We start from the raw sequence: 18,409 nt of genomic DNA, 5'->3' as shown, positions 1-18,409 counted from the left end.
GCTAGCTTGACGGCGGGCCGAATAATAATTCCATCGGCGTTTCGCACCACGACGCTACGGACCTGGCCATCCTTTGAACGGTGCACGAACGACCACTCCTATTGTCCAGCAAATTTCGCTTGGCACGGTCGTCCACTAATATGACGATGTCGTCGACTGATATTGGCTCGAGCGGCGGTTGAGACCACTTGGTACGTCTAATGAGTGTAGGCAGATACTCGCGCACCAATCTCTTCCAAAATTGGTCAGCCAATTGACTGACGACTCGGAAGCCTCGTGCCAAGCTAGCTCCGCCATGCGCCCGTTAGCCTCTCTCACGCAATCCGCTTGAATGACCAATAAGAAAATGATTCGGAGTCAGGGCTTCGGGGTCAGATGTCTCCAAGGGAACAAAAGTGAGCGGCCCTGAGTTGAGCACGCTTTCTACGTCAACCAATGCTGTTCGTAGCACCTCCTATCGTAGCCCAGAGTGCGTCAGAATCTCCGACAGTATTGACTTTGTAGAGCGCACCATTCGTTCCCACGATCCTCCCATGTGGGGTGATCCTGGCGGGATAAAGGTGAACTCGAATTCTGGGTACTGTCGCTCGATCAGCGCCGGCGCTATACGTTCAATTTCATCTTTTAATAGTCTGCTAACGCCTCTGAAATTTGTGCCAATGTCCGACAGCATGCGGCGGGGGCAGCCGCGTCTGCAGATCCGGCTTGATGCATCTCCATGAAGACGCGTGATTGGGTTGTTCTTCTGCACGGTACAGCATGTTTATTTCCGTGTGAGGCCACTGCGATTCTTCTAGATACAAAAATGGTGGTCCATTGAACCACCGGGTTGAGCCATGAATTTCGGGCGTTTTGGTCCATTTCGTGCCAACGTCTGCCACATTTTGAGCCGATAGGACCCAACGCCAGCTGTCTACATCTGAATCTTCTAAAATCTCTCCGATGCAAAGCGCTACGAGCCGCTGAAACTTTCGAGCATCGGAACGGATCCACTAGAGCACATCCTTTAAATCTGCCCACAATGTTAGTCTATGTATGCGTACCGACATTTTCTTTTGGATGCATTTGGCTAGTCTTAGACCTAAGACCGCGGCCATCAGTTCCATGCGAGGGATGGACACGGGCTTCAAGGGTGCTACTCTCGTTTTCGAGGCGGCCAAACTGCAATGTACTTGGCCATCAAGTTCAGCCCGCAGAAATACAACTGCGGCGTAAGCATTCATGCTGGCGTCCACGAATCTATACATCTGTACAGCCTGGGTTCGGCTCACCCACTTCACACACCGTGGAATGCGGTCGGCATTCAACTTTGAAACTAGATCAAACCAGTGTTGCCAATCGGCTTCGTCTTCATTGGTGTGGTCATTATCCCATCCAAAGCTGGATCGCCATATGTGCTGAAGGATGATCTTGGCACGTATATTAAAGAACCCTAGCAGCCCGAGCGGGTCGAAAATAGACATGATCACGCTTAGAACGCGTCTTTTAGTTGGGCGTTCATTAGATGCCTTCCCATCAAGTTCGGCTTCACCACAAACGTCAAAATATCTTGTCCAGGTAGCCAACACAGGCCTAAGACCTTCCCTTGCACTTCATCCAGAGTGCTGATACGCTTGTCCAATTTCTGACAGTCGTGTTCCAGCGCCTGTATAACTTGCTTCGAGTTTGATTTCCAGCGGCGCATCTCGAAACCGCCGCTAGCACGAACCCAGCTCAACTGTATTACTCAGCTAACTGTATTACTCAACTGTATACGTCTTCAATATACTTTCGTAACTTAATAACTTTATGCTGGTAAATAGAATGAATGTTAATGCGGCTTGGTTATGAAACTGTAAACATTTGTAATGTATTTAACTAAGAGATATATATAGAGAGAGGGGAAGAGAGAGAGGGGAGACAAACTGGGCGGTGGCAATCACACCATCCACATTCAGAATTACTTAAGCAGCGGACACTGCGGGAAGTTTTCCCTGACAAACTCCTTAATAATTTTGACACGCATATCGGGATGGTTAATGGAATTAGCGCGATATCCAATGCCCAAAATAAGTTTAGCCTCCTTGCGCATTTTGTTCACAAACTCCATGGGATGCAAGTTGGTGTCGCATGCCTCTGAGAATTGCCTGGCCGAGCCATCGGGCGCCCCGCCAAAGCGATCACCAATTGTCAGCAAACCACGCAGCGAAATGACGCCTCCAATGCCAACGTCCTTGTTGAGCTCTTCACTGATGGGAATGCCCGCATAGATCAGCTCCTGGCCGCGCTCATTACATATTGAGGTCATAAACGATGCCGGCTTGCGGATCAGACCCAGCTCGCGGGCCCATGAGTAGTCCATGGGCACCGTCGGTGGCGGCCCCTCTTCGCTCGCCAGGCGTATTAAACGGGTCCGGAACGTATGCGCCAGCGTCCCGCAGCGCCTTTTTCCTTGCCGTAGCCGTTTCGCGATCTGAATTCGCACAGGAGCCGGCATGGCCGAACTGTACCTCCGAGGTAAACATACTAGCGCAGGAGCCAATGCACCAGGCTACCAGAGGCTTTGTGATGCGTCCATCCTTGACTACGGCGCACACATCGTACTGCTCGGTGCCATCCACCTCGCCCAGCAACACAATGAGTTTCGTTTCCGGATTTGACTGATAGCGCAGAATGTGATCCATGAACGTGGAGCCGGGATATCTGTCCCCTCCAATGGCAATGCCTTTAACGACGCCATCCGTTGTCTTCGATATGATATTATTGATCTCGTTGGACATGCCAACCGAGCGGGAGACATGCGCCACACTGCCGGGACGCTAGAGCTTTGTGTGCAATATATTATCGAGCATGCCGCTCTTATTGCCAATCTTAAAGCAGCCTGTTTTCACGCCGCCCACTGTGGCGGGTCCAATTATGGCCACACCCTTCTTGTTGGGTTGACCATAACATCGACCTCCTTGTGCTTGTGTATGGCATCGGACATATGAAATCGAAATCGAGCATGGATTGCACCGCACGCTGCTGCATGCCCCAGACAATCGCTTTGGTTGTGTTAGAGAAGAACTTGCGATTGATATTCAAATTCGAACCGTTGCTCTTGCTCTGCTGCTGCTGATGATTATTGGTGGAGAGGCCATCGCTCTCATCAGAGCCGAGACCTTCCGCCTCACTGGCTGCCTTCAGATCGGCCTGCGCCCATGAAAATTTGCCGTGGAGAAGTCAACGCTGGCCACCTGTGGTATGGGTCGCTTGCATAGCGCAGACATAGACTAAGGTTTGTTCTTGGTAATGTCGCCATTTAAGACACAGCTGGGTCGCAGGACCATCTAGTTCCAGCTCGTCTGCAACCGCTCTTTCTATTAGCGTACGCTCGGCTCCCTCTTCCACTAATGCATATATGCGCACACTTTTTAAATTAATTTTGGGCGTGATTGGAACATATCGAAACAGCGTCTTACTTGCGGACCTGCCGTGAAACATAACGGCAGACTTCATTGCCCTCGCAATCGTCGCAATTTGATAGACGGTAGTTACCGACGCACTTCGCACATGAAAACCTCTCCTGTTCCTGTTGATAACGTTGTTGCTGAGAACCCTCAGGGCTGTCTAAATTCGCTCTCTAGTGGTTTTCGTGGAGCTCTTCTTTTCGTTTTCGGTCCGTGGGGTCTCGTAGGGCGTGACCATAGCGGCTCACATTGCCACATTAAACAGACAGTTATCAAAAGTGGCCAAAGTGGCCATCATTTGACATTGAATGCCGGCCCCAGTCCAATATCATATTGCTGGGCATCTTAGCAACAAGCTCGTTTAGCAGCCCGGGATCGTAAAGATATTCGTGCATACCAATGGCCGCTATCATTGTGAAATAGTTTTGGACAGCTAAGGCCAGTCGGATAACAGTGTTCAAGCTGTCCGCTTATATTGCTGGTTCCTCTCTTAGCTTTTGCTGCAGCGAGCATGTAATATTTCAGAGCGGCCATACAACATTCGCAATGTGCCTATATCATACGGCAATATAGCTAGGATCATAAGTTTCCCACGCACCGCATCCAGGGCTTACGTTCTGAGGCACTTCTGAAGCCTGATGAGATTTTCCTCGTTACCACATCTTTCTGTGGATTGCTCATAATTGCTGATATAGATAAACCATTCCTCTGGTTTGCCTTTAAAAATTGGTAGATCTTGGCTGATGATATGTCGCGCACTTATTTGCGCAGATGTCAGCAATCCATTCAACGGCGTCGCATTATTACAATGCACATTGTCGAATTGCTGCCGAGGCGCGTGCTCGGTCGATCTATTGAGCGCTCCCTACCTGTGTGGCCCATGTAAGCGGCAGTACTGGGCTCCGCAGCCTGGTTAAACACTGTCGTATTTGCATGACTGTTAAACTGGGGTGTAACCGCAACCTGTTTCTGCTAGCAGATCACGTTCTGGTATCCCAAAGGGTCGAAGAGTGCTCTCAATTTCTCAGTTCTTTGCTGCATCGGTGTTGAAATTTCCCTTAGGCCAGTAGCTGCAGACCACGTAGACGGACAGCCGCTATAAGTTTCTATGTTTGCTGATCCGCTGCCTTTTTCTACACCGCCGACTTTATCTTGTACTCCAGCAGGAACAGGCGATCCTTTAGCCTGTACCGTTGACCAAGCCGTTACAAGCGTTGCAGTTCCACCGGATGGGGTTATGGCAGCTATGTGTGAGTCTTGTACCACATGTGGACACACAGAATGTGTGACGTATTTGGAAGGGATTTCTAGCGTCGAAAAGAAACAACTTTTTTTTTTAGTTCGTTGTACGCTGAACGATTCGATTTGATTCGATTCGATGTACTATACGATACGATATGCTGAAATCTGTATTATCTTTCCATTATTTAACAACCTATGTTTTACAAGTTTATGAGACTTACATTCGTGCTCCGCACGCGCTTCTGTTCTCTTTCACTTCTGCTCAGCTGCATGCACACGTAAAGGCAAATTATGCAGCTGCGTGTGATCGACTTTGTATGTACAAACTATTTCTAACGGTGCGCTTCCAGTGTATGAAGTGAGTGCTGCTTACAAAAAAAAAAATGCGAGACCCAGTAGGACTCAGTGACAACAGCTATTTTCACTTAGCCCCGTAGCAACAGCGCTCCAATTAAAACTTCATCCCGTCATCCCTTCCTCTGGAATTACCGTCTGTTCGGTCCATAATGCACATTTAATAAATCGGATTTTCGAAGATCTTAATTTAAGATCGCTAATAGTTTTCGCTAGCAAATTTTATATGGAAGGCCGGGCTACTTTTTATATAAGTGGATGGCTTAGAAGGGTCCATTTTCACATTGGCGTTCCGAAGCTATATGTTATGTAGAAGCACTCGTGGCTCTATGAGTAGCCATACGTGCTTGTTGCTTCTGGCACGGTGAAATTATAGCTGCTACCCTTGACATCGAAGCTGCGTTTGCCAACAGCATTCCACCGAAAATAAGCTTTCCGTGGATAGAGAAAGTTCTTTTAGAATTCCCCACTCGTTATGGCAGACCCTCGAGGTGGATTTTACACCCGTGGCTATGGCAACACAGCTTAAGCATCGCCTTATATTATATTGGCCAGCGGATCAGTATTTGGTTGGTGGGAAATTTCTTCCACGTGTCTTAAGACGACCGGCCTTTGCAGCTTGAAAAAGATTACTTGATGTTGCTCTTAAGTGGACGTCTGCTTCGTAGTGCCGCCGAAATTAAAAGAAAAAGTACGCCATGCGCTTTGGCATGGTCTCAGCATCGGTATACAAAAAAAGCACTTCAATCACTATATCCTTCCAATGCTTTTGGCATCTAGCGTTGCTACATCATTGATTAACAATTTTTTTCTTACAAGTTAAGGTTAAGTTAAGAATCGTCTGATACTTTCCGTCTACGTTAAAATGAATAACCATAATTTTTTTATTTTAAAAGGCAGCCGTTACATATCGTAAGAACAAACACATATCAAAACACATATACTATATGTTATATAAGTGCTAGTTTGTAAGATATAACAGAAGTAACTGCCCTAAAAATCGTACTTAGACTATCGTACCCAAAACTATAGCGAAATAAATAGCGGTAACAATGGCATAGACTTCGAAAACACCACCGCCACATCCCAGATGCAAATCGCTACCTACCACTTTTCAACGGGAACATTAAGGCACTTTACGAATTTATTACAATTTTTAGAAGAAACCCTTATATTAATTACAGGCACAGACCACACTCCGTACGGACAGCTATTAATGAGAGCTATCAGAAGTAAAATAGGAGGAGAAGCCAATGACGTCCTATTTTCAGCAGGAAATTGGGACCAGATTAAAGAGACCCTTGTAACCAATTTTGCAGCAAATGCGAAGAATCATCTCTTCTATACGATTTACACTTGCTAACACAGAAAGACCCGTCTGTGACCGGACTTTGCGAATAACTAAACGAAATAAAACTAGCCCTATTCTATCTGATAGGAAATACAGAATCAGAAGATAGTATTTTAAAAACAAAATAAGATTCGTATATGAAAATATGTTTGAACAGGAGTTAGGCGACCCTTAGGAGCATTTCTGAGGGCAATGAGACTTACAGCTCTTAAAGATGCTTATGACGCATCAATTATGGAAAGAGATATTTATTATCAAGAATGCAGACGTGGACATAACACATCGGAAAGGTCAGGCCCACCAGGAAATAGAAACCAAACAGATCAAAAAGACACACCAATAGAATATACAAATAATAAGAACAAGCCATATAACTCAAACTCTAATAATGGTTAAGGTAGAAGACAGGACAACTATTATCACACAAAAAGAATCAGCAACGACCAAATAACAACTGGAACTATAATTCTAACAACAATTCCGATAGACCGACAATTATGCTAAAACCCCAAAAGAGTAGTGCTCAGACTCAGAGACACACCAACAATCAACTATACAATAAAGAAGACGGAAACGCAAACACGACTACAAACCACACACAAAAATTTAACGAACAGACAAATTTTCAAACAGAATCCTCACGCAACAGACAAGGTACACAGACGTGAACAAACAGGGATCGACACTTCCATAAATTAAAATAGGTTCCCCATTTGGCAGACCCCTAAAATTTTTAGTATATACAGGAGCAACAAATTTCTTCCTTGACCTTATGCTTACCCAAGAAATAAATAGAATCTAGTTAAGAAGACGGTCTAATAGGCATCGACGTTCTACAAACAATTAAAAGGCAAACTACAAAAAAAAAGTATCTGGACTTTAGACAGTTTGAAGGGAGCGAATATTTAGAAATGAATACAATAGAGCTTAATACCCAAAAAAGGGAAACGGACAGAATAAGCCACCTCAACATACGAGTAAGCCACCTTAACCCCGAAGAACGTACTTAAATTATAAAACTATGCATGGGTGACTGTTAAGATAGGAAGAAACCACGATGTTATGTTAGCTACCAACTCCTATTTCATATTGCTGGGCATCTTGTGAAATAGTTTTGGACAGCTAAGGCCAGTCGAATAACAGTGTTCAAGTTGTCCGCTTATATTGCTGGTTCCTCTCTTAGCTTTTGCTGCAGCGAGCATGTAATATTTCAGAGCTATTTTCACTTAGCCCCGTAGCAACAGCACTCCAATTAAAATTTTATCCCGTCATCCCTTCCTCTGGAATTACCGTCTGTTCGGTCCATAATGCACATTTATTAAATCGGATTTTCGAAGATCTTAATTTAAGATCGCTAATAGTTTTCGCTAGCAAATTTTATATCGAAGGCCGGGCTACTTTTTATATAAGTGGATGGCTTAGCAGGGTCCATTTTCACATTGCCGTTCCGAAGCTTTATGTTATGTAGAAGCACTCGTGGCTCTATGCGTAGCCATACGTGCTTGTTGCTTCTGGCACGGTGAAATTATAGCTGCTACCCTTGACATCGAAGCTGCGCTTGCCAACGGCATTCCACCGAAAATTCGCTTTCCGTGGATAGAGAAAGTTTTTTTAGAATGGCAGACCCTCGAGGTGGATTTTACACCCGTGGCAATGGCAACACGGCTTAAGCTTCGCCTTATATTATATTGGCCTGCAGATCAGTATTTGGTTGGTGGGAAATTTCTTCCACGTGTCTTTAGACGACCGGCCTTTGCAGCTTGTAAAAGATTACTTGATGTTGCTCTTAAGTGGACGTCTGCTTCGTAGAACCGCCGAAATTAAAAGAAGAGTACGCCATGCGCTTTGGCATGGTCTCAGCATCGGTATACAAAAAAAGCACTTCAATCACGATATCCTTCCAATGCTTTTGGCATCTAGCGTTGCCACATCATTGATTAACAATTTTTTACTTACAAGTTAAGGTTGCCACTTAAATGTAAATTATTAAGAATCGTCTGATACTTTCCGTCTACGTTAAAATGAATAGCCATAATTTTTTTATTTTAAAAGGCAGCCGTTACATATCGTAAGAACAAACACATATCAAAACACAGCCCGGGATCGTAAAGATATTCGTGCATACCAATGGCCGCTATCGTTGTGAAATAGTTTTGGACAGCTAAGGCCAGTCGAATAACAGTGTTCAAGTTGTCCGCTTATATTGCTGGTTCCTTTCGTAGCTTTTGCTGCAGCGAGTATGTAATATTTCAGAGCGGCCATACAACATTCGCAATGTGCCTATAGCATACGGCACTATAGCTAGGATCATAAGTTTTCACGCACCGCATCCAGGGCTTACGTTCTGAGGCACTTCTGAAGCCTGATTAGAATTTCCTCTTTACCACATCATTCTGTGGGTTGCTCATAATTGCTGATAAAGATAAACCATTCCTCTGGTTTGCCTTTAAAAAATGGTAAATCTTTGCTGATGATATGTCGCGCACTTATATGCGCAGATGTCAGCGATCCATTCAACGGCGTCGCATTATTACAATGCACATTGTCGATTTGCTGCCGTGGCGCGTGCTCGGTCGATCTATTGAGCGCTCGCAGACCTGTGTAGCCCATGTAAGCGGCAGAACTGGGCTCCATAGCCTGGTTAAACACCGTCGTATTTGCATGATATGGCAAACTGGTGGTGTACACTCCAATAACCGCAACCTGTTTCTGTTAGCAGATCGCGTTCTGGTATCCCAAAGGGTCGAATAGTGCTCTAAATTTCTCAGTTCTTTGCTGCATCGGTGTTGAAGTTTCCTTTTCAGTAGCTGCAGACGACGTAGACGGACAGCCGCTATAAGGCGACTTTATCTTGTACTCCAGCAGGAACGGGCGATCCGTTAGCCTGTACCGTTGACCAAGCCGTTACAAGCGTTGCAGTTCCACCGGGTTGAATAATACTTGTTGTTCTTCTCGCACTTGCATCTTGTTCGTCACAACGTATCGTTGTACGTTGTACGCTGTACGATTCGATTTGATGCGCTTCTGTTCGCTTTCACTTCTGCTCAGCTGCATGCACAAAACGAAAATGAACCTCGACGTAAAGGCAAATTATGCAGCAGCGTGCGATCGACCTTGTATGTACAAACTATTTCTATCGGTGCGGTTCCAGTGTATGAAGTGAGCGCTGCTTACAAAAAAAAAAATGCGAGACCCAGTAGGACTCAGTGACAACAGCTATTTTCACTTAGCCCCGTAGCAACAGCGCTCCAATTAAAACTTCATCCCGTCATCCCTTCCTCTGGAATTACCGTCTGTTCGGTCCATAATGCACATTTAATAAATCGGATAATTTATGATCGCTAATAGTTTTCGCTAGCAAATTTTATAACGAAGGCCGGGCTACTTTTTATATAAGTGGATGGCTTAGCAGGGTCCATTTTCACATTGGCGTTCCGAAGCTATATGTTATGTAGAAGCACTCGTGGCTCTATGCGTAGCCATACGTGCTTGTTGCTTCTGGCACCGTGAAATTATAGCTGCTACCCTTGACATCGAAGCTGCGTTTGCCAACGGCATTCCACCGAAAATTCGCTTTCCGTGGATAGAGAAAGTTTTTTTAGAATTCCCCACTCGTTGTGGCAGACCCTCGAGGTGGATTTTACACCCGTGGCTATGGCAACACGGCTTAAGCTTCGCCTTATATTATATTGGCCTGCAGATCAGTATTTGGTTGGTGGGAAATTTCTTCCACGTGTCTTTAGACGACCGGCCTTTGCAGTTTGAAAAAGATTACTTGATGTTGCTCTTAAGTGGACGTCTGCTTCGTAGTGCCGCCGAAATTAAAAGAAGAGTAAGCCATGCGCTTTGGCATGGTCTCAGCATCGGTATACAAAAACAGCACTTCAATCACGATATCCTTCCAATGCTTTTGGCATCTAGCGTTGCCACATCATTGATTAACAATTTTTTTCTTACAAGTTAAGGTTAAGTTAAGAATCGTCTGATACTTTCCGTCTACGTTAAAATGAATAACCATAATTTTTTTATTTTAAAAGGCAGCCGTTACATATCGTAAGAACAAACACATATCAAAACACATATACTATATGTTATATAAGTGCTAGTTTGTAAGATATAACAGAAGTAACTGCCCTAAAAATCGTACTTAGACTATCGTACCCAAAACTATAGCGAAATAAATAGCGGTAACAATGGCATAGACTTCGAAAACACCACCGCCACATCCCAGATGCAAATCGCTACCTACCACTTTTCAACGGGAACATTAAGGCACTTTACGAATTTATAACAATTTTTAGAAGAAACCCTTATATTAATTACAGGCACAGACCACACTCCGTACGGACAGCTATTAATGAGAGCTATCAGAAGTAAAATAGGAGGAGAAGCCAATGACGTCCTATTTTCAGCAGGAAATTGGGACCAGATTAAAGAGACCCTTGTAACCAATTTTGCAGCAAATGCGAAGAATCATCTCTTCTATACGATTTACACTTGCTAACACAGAAAGACCCGTCTGTGACCGGACTTTGCGAATAACTTAACGAAATAAAAATAGCCCTATTCAATCTGATAGGAAATACAGAATCAGAAGATAGTATTTTAAAAACAAAATAAGATTCGTATATGAAAATATGTTTGAACAGGAGTTAGGCGACCCTTAGGAGCATTTCTGAGGGCAATGAGACTTACAGCTCTTAAAGATGCTTATGACGCATCAATTATGGAAAGAGATATTTATTATCAAGAATGCAGACGTGGACATAACACATCGGAAAGGTCAGGCCCACCAGAAAATAGAAACCAAACAGACCAAAAAGACACACCAATAGAATATACAAATAATAAGAACAAGCCATATAACTCAAACTCTAATAATGGTTAAGGTAGAAGACAGGACAACTATTATCACACAAAAAGAATCAGCAACGACCAAATAACAACTGGAACTATAATTCTAACAACAATTTCGATAGACCGACAATTATGCTAAAACCCCAAAAGAGTAGTACTCAGACTCAGAGACACACCAACAATCAACTATACAATAAAGAAGACGGAAACGCAAACACGACTACAAACCACACACAAAAATTTAACGAACAGACAAATTTTCAAACAGAATCCTCAAGCAACAGACAGGGTACATAGACGTGAACAAACAGGGATCGACACTTCCATAAATTAAAATAGGTTCCCCATTTGGCAGACCCCTAAAATTTTTAGTATATACAGGAGCAACAAGTTTCTTCCTTGACCTTATGCTTACCCAAGAAATAAATAGAATCTAGTTAAGAAGACGGTCTAATAGGCATCGACGTTCTACAAACAATTAAAAGGCAAACTACAAAAAAAATGTATCTGGACTTTAGACAGTTTGAAGGGAGCGAATATTTAAAATTGAATACAATAGAGCTTAATACCCAAAAAAGGGAAACGGACAGAATAAGCCACCTCAACATACGAGTAAGCCACCTTAACCCCGAAGAACGTACTTAAATTATAAAACTATGCATGGGTGACTGTAAAGATAGGAAGAAACCACGATGTTATGTTAGCTACCAACTCACTATCCTTCAGCCGGCGAACATATCCCTTCTGATTGTAGTCATGCATTGTGTTTATCATGAACTCTTTCAGTGGTGGGTCTTTTGACATCGTTGCCTCTAAACATTTCAGGCGCTTAACAGCCATCTGGTAAGAGTCTGGCAGATGCATGCGATCTCCATAGCAGGCCGGTCTCTCAGTGCTTTTCGTCTCCCAGATAGGTTATTGTTGCCTCCATTATCTCCATCGAGCGTCCGTCCTCTTTGGAACTCAGCGGTTGTGAGGAAACGCTCACAACTAGTGACTCCAGTGAAAAATAGTTCTTCAGAGCCTCATCCATCCCATGCGCCGCACTGCACTGGCAAATATGCGGCAGCCGAGGCGTGGTGCTGTCACCCACAATCCTAGTCTGCTTCGCGCTGCTATGACGTCGTCGTTTTCACCTTTTCGTATCTCCAGGGGTGCAGTTATTTTGATATTGACTAAACCAATGATAAACTGAGCCTTTACGTTGTTACGGCATAATAGGAATCGTAGATAAATGTTCTAAAAATGTGCGCATATATGCATTAGTGGATGAGGGAGCTGATACGCTAATAGAAAGAGCGGTTGCAGACGAGCTGGAACTAGATGGTCCTGCGACCCAGCTGTGTCTTAAATGGACAGGCTACATTACCAAGAACGAACCTGAGTCTATGTCTGCGGCTGTGAGCATTTCAGCTCCAGAACATATGCGTTAAATAACGTGCGAACTGTAGCGGACTTGGACTTACCGGAGCAAAGTATCGGGCTACAGTAGCTTAAGTCTCGGAAGCATTTAAGTGCAGTGCGGCGCGTGGGATGGATGAAGCTCTAAAGAACTATTTTTCACTGGAGTCACTAGGTGTGAGCGTTTCCTCTCAGTGTATTGGCTGCTTCGCAATCCCCAAACAAATCTGCTTGTTGATCAGCTGCTCTAGTTTGGTTACTGCTTTACAGACCGCACTGGAAGCCAATTCTTCGTTTATTGCACAGCTGAGGGCATGACCAACCGAATAGGGCGAATAGAGAAAAAAGGTGATAAGATCAGGCCATAGTACCGTTTTAAAGTATAATTGCGTGATGTAGAGCTTTTGAAAGCTTCCTTATTTGTTTTGTCTTTGGGAAGCAGTAAAGGTTAAAAGTACAGCTCAGCATGTCATTTATATTTGAAGCGTGGGCGAGTTAAGTTCATAACATTTTTTTTCTTTGCAAATAATTTTCGCAAAAGACGCAAAGACCAAGATTGCAAGTGTGGTACAGTTTGGAAGTGTTCTTTGGTACTCTAATGGAAACCATAAACCTTCATAACAACTCGACCCAATAACCTAATTGTGATTCGGGGTGACCCTTAAAGAAAAGGTATTTATATGTGCTAGTGTTGAGACTTGGAACTAATTAAGGCTTCCATAGTTTTCGTGCCTGCTCTGTTGGCTAGAGAGTTCCACTCGTCAGTAGCTTACTGACAAAGAGCAGCGGGAATTAGACGTGCTAGTCGGCGCTACCAGAAGGGGAGATCGGACCAGACAAGGGACCAATTTTGCTATTTTACTTATCAGCCGCGGTCTTGCGAAGAACAACATCTGGCATAGCCTCGGAAAACGGCGACAAGCTGGTGAAACGCTTACTACTTATGCAGCACCATCGGGGGCCGCATGCACTAAGCATATAGCGTAACCTGCCGGGAGTATAGAAGGAGCTGAGCAATAGTTTTGGACAGCTAAGGCCAGTTGGATAACAGTCTTCAAGTTGTCCGCTTATATTGCTGGTTCCTCTCGTAGCTTTTGCTGCAGCGCAGCATGTAATATTTCAGAGCGGCCATACAACATTCGCAATATGCCTATAGCATACAGCACTGTGCGTGCTCAATCGATCTATTGAGCGCTCCCAGACCTGTGTGGCCCATGTACGCGGCTGTAATGGGCTCCGTAACCTGGTTAAACACCGAGGTATTTGCATGATATGGCAAACTGGGGTGTACACTCCAATTAGCCGCAACCTGTTTCTGCTTGCAGATCACGTTCTGGTATCCCAAAGGGTCGAAGAGTGCTCTCAATTTCTTAGTTCTTTGCTGCATCGGTGTTAAAGTTTCTTTTGGACCGATAGCTGCAGACGACGTAAACGGACAGCCGCTATAAGTTTCTATTTTTGCTGTTCCGCTGCCTTTTTCTACACCGCCGACTTTATCTTGTACTCCAGCAGGAACAGGCGATCCGTTAGGTTAAATACTACTTGTCGTCCTTCTCGCACTTGCATCTTGTTCATCACCGTCAGCCATCTCGCCACACCAATACTACGAAATCCGCTTTGTCTCTTTATAGGTAGCTCAGGTTGTGACTTTGCAAGTCGCTTGCTTCGCAGAAATCTCCGCCGTAGCAGAGAATCCTTCAGACACTCTCTGCTGCAGAGAATATTTCAGAATGTTGGAACCGAGACTCGTGCCGGAGCGCGAATTTGGCAGGGATTTCTTGCATCGAAAAGAAACAACTATTTCTCTTGATTCGTTGTACGCTGTACGATTCGATTTCCATTATTTAACAACCTATTTTTTACAAGTTTATGAGACTTACGCACACGCTTCTGTTCTCTTTCACTTCTGCTCAGCTGCAAGCACAAAACGAAAATGAACCTTGTCGAAAAGGCACATTGTGCAGCTGCGTGCGATCGACTTTGTATGTACAAACTATTTCTAACGGTGCACTTCCAATGTATGAAGTGAGCGCTGCTTACAAAAAAAAAGCGAGACCCAGTAGGGCTCAGTGACAACAGCTATTTTCACATCGCTCCGTAGCAACAGCGCTCCAATAAAAATTTCATCGTGGTGGCAGACCCTCGAGGTGGATATTACACCCGTGGCTACGGCAACACTGCTTAAACTTCGACTTATATTATATTGGGCTGCAGATCAGTATTTGGTTGTGTGTGTCTTTAGACGACCGGCCTTTACCTTCAACTTTTTAACTTTTTTACAAGTTTATTACAGAATTCAATATACAAAGATCTAAAACTAGAATGTAAGCAATTTGCACTTATACACACAAAATCTTGAAAAACACCCAACAGTGGCATAATAATACATTTAAAAGTAAATTCAACCCCAAACTATTCAAAAAATTCGTAAAAGTGCCTAAAATAAAGTAAGAACCAAAAATCAAAACTGCTAATGTGCAATTTGCACAAACGCAAAAACTGGGAGCTGTCAAAGCCAGTGCTGCCAATGACAATGCCGAGTTGGCTACAACAATGGCAGCCAGCTTAAACATCTGTCAGGCTGCCATAGCAAATAAAAACTTAAAAAACGATGCATACAACACACGCAGCAACACCTGCACCTGTCATGCAGTAATCAGCAACATCTTACCACCAGCTAATCCCGAAGCCAACAGCAATCAAGTGCAGGGGATTCCAGCCCCGCTCACTGAAGCAACTAGATCTCAACCTGTTGACATGAACGAGGCGCGCCTGTACATCAGTGAGGGATGGAGTCAGACGCACCAGCTTCTACTCCAGCAACACGGCAATGTAAGCTCAACAGCAACCACAACAACTACAACCACCGCGTCCTCAAGTAGCGGCTGCAGAACCTCTGCCTCCACTGGTACATGCCGTGCCGCACTGGAGCCCATTGGAGCACGCCCCAAAACCGCCAATGATGCTTTCCAGCCCATGCCGGTCACTACATATGGCGCGCAGAGCTCTTCCCCGGCAGCTGCGTCTTGCAGCGCTCAATGCAACCAAAACTCTGCTCTGAACCCTCTAAGAAGCAAAGGCATTATGCCAGCTTTCCAGGAACCGCTGGTCGAATGGCAAATGGCTGAAACAAAAAAACGGCGAGGAACAACGCTAAAGGCCGGAGCCGTCAAAAAAGGGAGGGTAACCACAAAAAACGGGAAGACCAGCAAGGCAGGTGAAAATTACACTGCTCCCAGTGCCTCCCCGTCAAATGGGAACAGATATGCTCCACTTGCGCCCCAGGAAGAAGCCTCTGACATCGAAGACGACGAAATGGAAATTGCCGACGAAGCTCCACTAGCTCAAGCCGAACCTCAAGCTGCAAAAAAGGTCCCCAAGCCCAGGCCCATAACAGTGCCCGGAGTTAACGACATCGTCGCAATGGAACAGACCCTCGAGCAGGCAGCTGGCCCAGATGCCTACGAATTTAAGGTCTCTCCCTCTGACGCCCTGAGAAGATTCTGACACTCGCAGAGCCATTATTCGCAAGCCCACTGAAGTCAGGGTCCAGTTTACGCACTTCTGTCTCAAGGAGGACAAACCTATATAACCCGGGGACCAGGCTAACCACAAATGACTCCGATGCGAGCCCCACAAACGATTCGCCAAGTCTCAACTACTGGTATGTAGACCTAAGGCAGGCTCCTAACAATAGTGACACACTTCGCATTATCAAGATTGGCCGTCAACGGGTCCAAATCGAGCTCCCTAGAAAGAACAAAAGCATCAGGCAATGTTATCGCTGCTATGAGTTCGACCACACTAAAAACTATTGCCTCAAACAGCCTCAAAGCCCCTGGGGAAGATCGGTTGGACAACCAGACAATTAAGCTTCTGCCATACAAGGCGGGACTTTTTCTCGTCGCCATTTTTAATGCAGCTCTTCGGCTAGGTTATTTTCCAGTGGCTTGGAAGAAGGCACATATCATCAGGTTGCACAAGAGCGGAAAGCCACCTAATCAACTGGAATCCTATCGCCCCATTAGCCTCCTGCCTGCCTTTGGCAAGTTCTGGAAAGGTGCATCCTAAGAAGGATCCTGGATACCCCCGAAACAACACGCATAATCCCGAAGTTCCAGTTTGGGTTTCGACTCAAACACGGTACCCTTGAGCAACTCCATCGGGTCACAAACTTTATTTTGGACGGCTTTCACAGGAAAGAGTATGTGGTGGCAGCATACCTCGACAAGATAAAGGGCAAATTAAATCCGCAGCTCTTTAAAATCATTGCAAGCTTCCTGAACGAGAGGACATTTCGAGTGTTACAGGATGCCATAGCCTCTCATACCAAACGCATAAGAGCGGGCGTTCCACAAGGTAGCGTTTTGGGTCCCACACTATACAGCCTCTTCACGCACGATATGCCCACGGCAAGTGAAATGGCCCTTGTCAGTCGGCAGGATCTCCTGGTGGCTACGTTTGCTGATGACACGGCAATCCTTGCCAAGAATAATTGCGTGTACGAAGCAACGGACATACAGCAGGAATATCTGAAGCGCTTCGAAAACTGGGCTTGTAGGTGGAATATCTCAGTGAACCCTCAAAAATGTGCCACGGTCACTCACACCCTGCGCAAGGACTCCAGCCCCGGACTTTTTCTCCATGGCGAGCTCTTAGAGCAGGTGCGTGACCATATATACCTAGGGATCACACTCGACACCCGACTTACGTTCAAAAAACATGTCACCGAGGTTACCAACAACTTGAAAAGCAAAATCAGGCGTCTGACCTGGCTGCTAAACCCAAATAACAAACTCTCGCTCCGAAACAAAGTACTTATCTATAAAGTAATCCTTGCCCCTGCGTGACTTCGCATCATCCAGGGTAAGACCTTGCGAACAATCTCTGGAGCCGAATGGTATATTCGCACACGAAACATCGCAAAGGACCGTAAGGTTCCTATGGTAGGAGACGTTATGAACAATCAAGCAACAAGCTACCTATTTAAGCTCCGCAACCACCCAAACGTCCTGGCAAGGAACCTGCTAAGGAGGCAAAGAAGAAGGAGGAGCTGATAATCCCATGCGTTCGACGAAAATCTTATTTCAATTAGAATGCCTGCGCGCGAGTTATCGAACGAGCTAGGCTATATCGATGGTGGTTAATTATAATTCGTTTCCAGATAAAGACTTCTTTTGCAGTCCATTGTGGACTGCACTTCTTCTTTCCTTGTGTCACGTCTACGCTTTACGTCACCGAGCTTAGCTGTACTTTAACAAGCACGATAAAGTACTCACGACATAACTACTTAGTCGTTCTAAGCTTTAAATAAACATGAAGCGGTAAAAGGGTGCCGGTGCAAAGTTCTGATTGAGCCAACTGCACCTGTGAACTGAAGCTTAGTAGTTGGCCGAATAAACGTCGATGTAGGGGCGGTAGTTAAGTATGGGGCTCTTTCGGCCGGTCGCCGAATGTGTTTAATGTTTAAATCGCGGGAACACCTTACGCAGACCGGCCGATGGCTGAGGTTGGTGGCCGCCGCTGACGCTCTCCCTAAAAAGGTGAATCTGAGCTAAAAAGGACTAACTGTTTCTCATGGCAAAATTACCACCTTTCCAATCACTATGTCGCGTTCGCGAGTATTGCTTAACCAAGTACGTTGGTCTTAAATTTTATTTATGACCGAAAAAGTGTAACACGTGTAATCTTGAACAATGTTAATGAGCAGACAATATGCGTCCGTTACGTTTGTTCGATTTCACAGCTCAAAACGAAGTGAACGAGGTGACCGCGT

At 45.0% G+C, this 18,409-nt stretch overlaps 1 pseudogene; it reads right to left on the bottom strand.

The window, feature by feature from the left end:
* Positions 1–1,939: 1,939 nt before the first annotated feature.
* Positions 1,940–14,208, bottom strand: LOC135430115 (ATP-citrate synthase-like; annotated as a pseudogene).
* Positions 14,209–18,409: the final 4,201 nt, after the last annotated feature.

This window comes from Drosophila montana, unplaced genomic scaffold, assembly GCF_035044405.1.
Source record: "Drosophila montana isolate Dmon_TW-CO22-7 unplaced genomic scaffold, ASM3504440v1 contig_2921_1, whole genome shotgun sequence".
NCBI lineage: Eukaryota > Metazoa > Arthropoda > Insecta > Diptera > Drosophilidae > Drosophila > Drosophila montana.
This window is presented reverse-complemented; position numbering and strand designations above follow the sequence as displayed.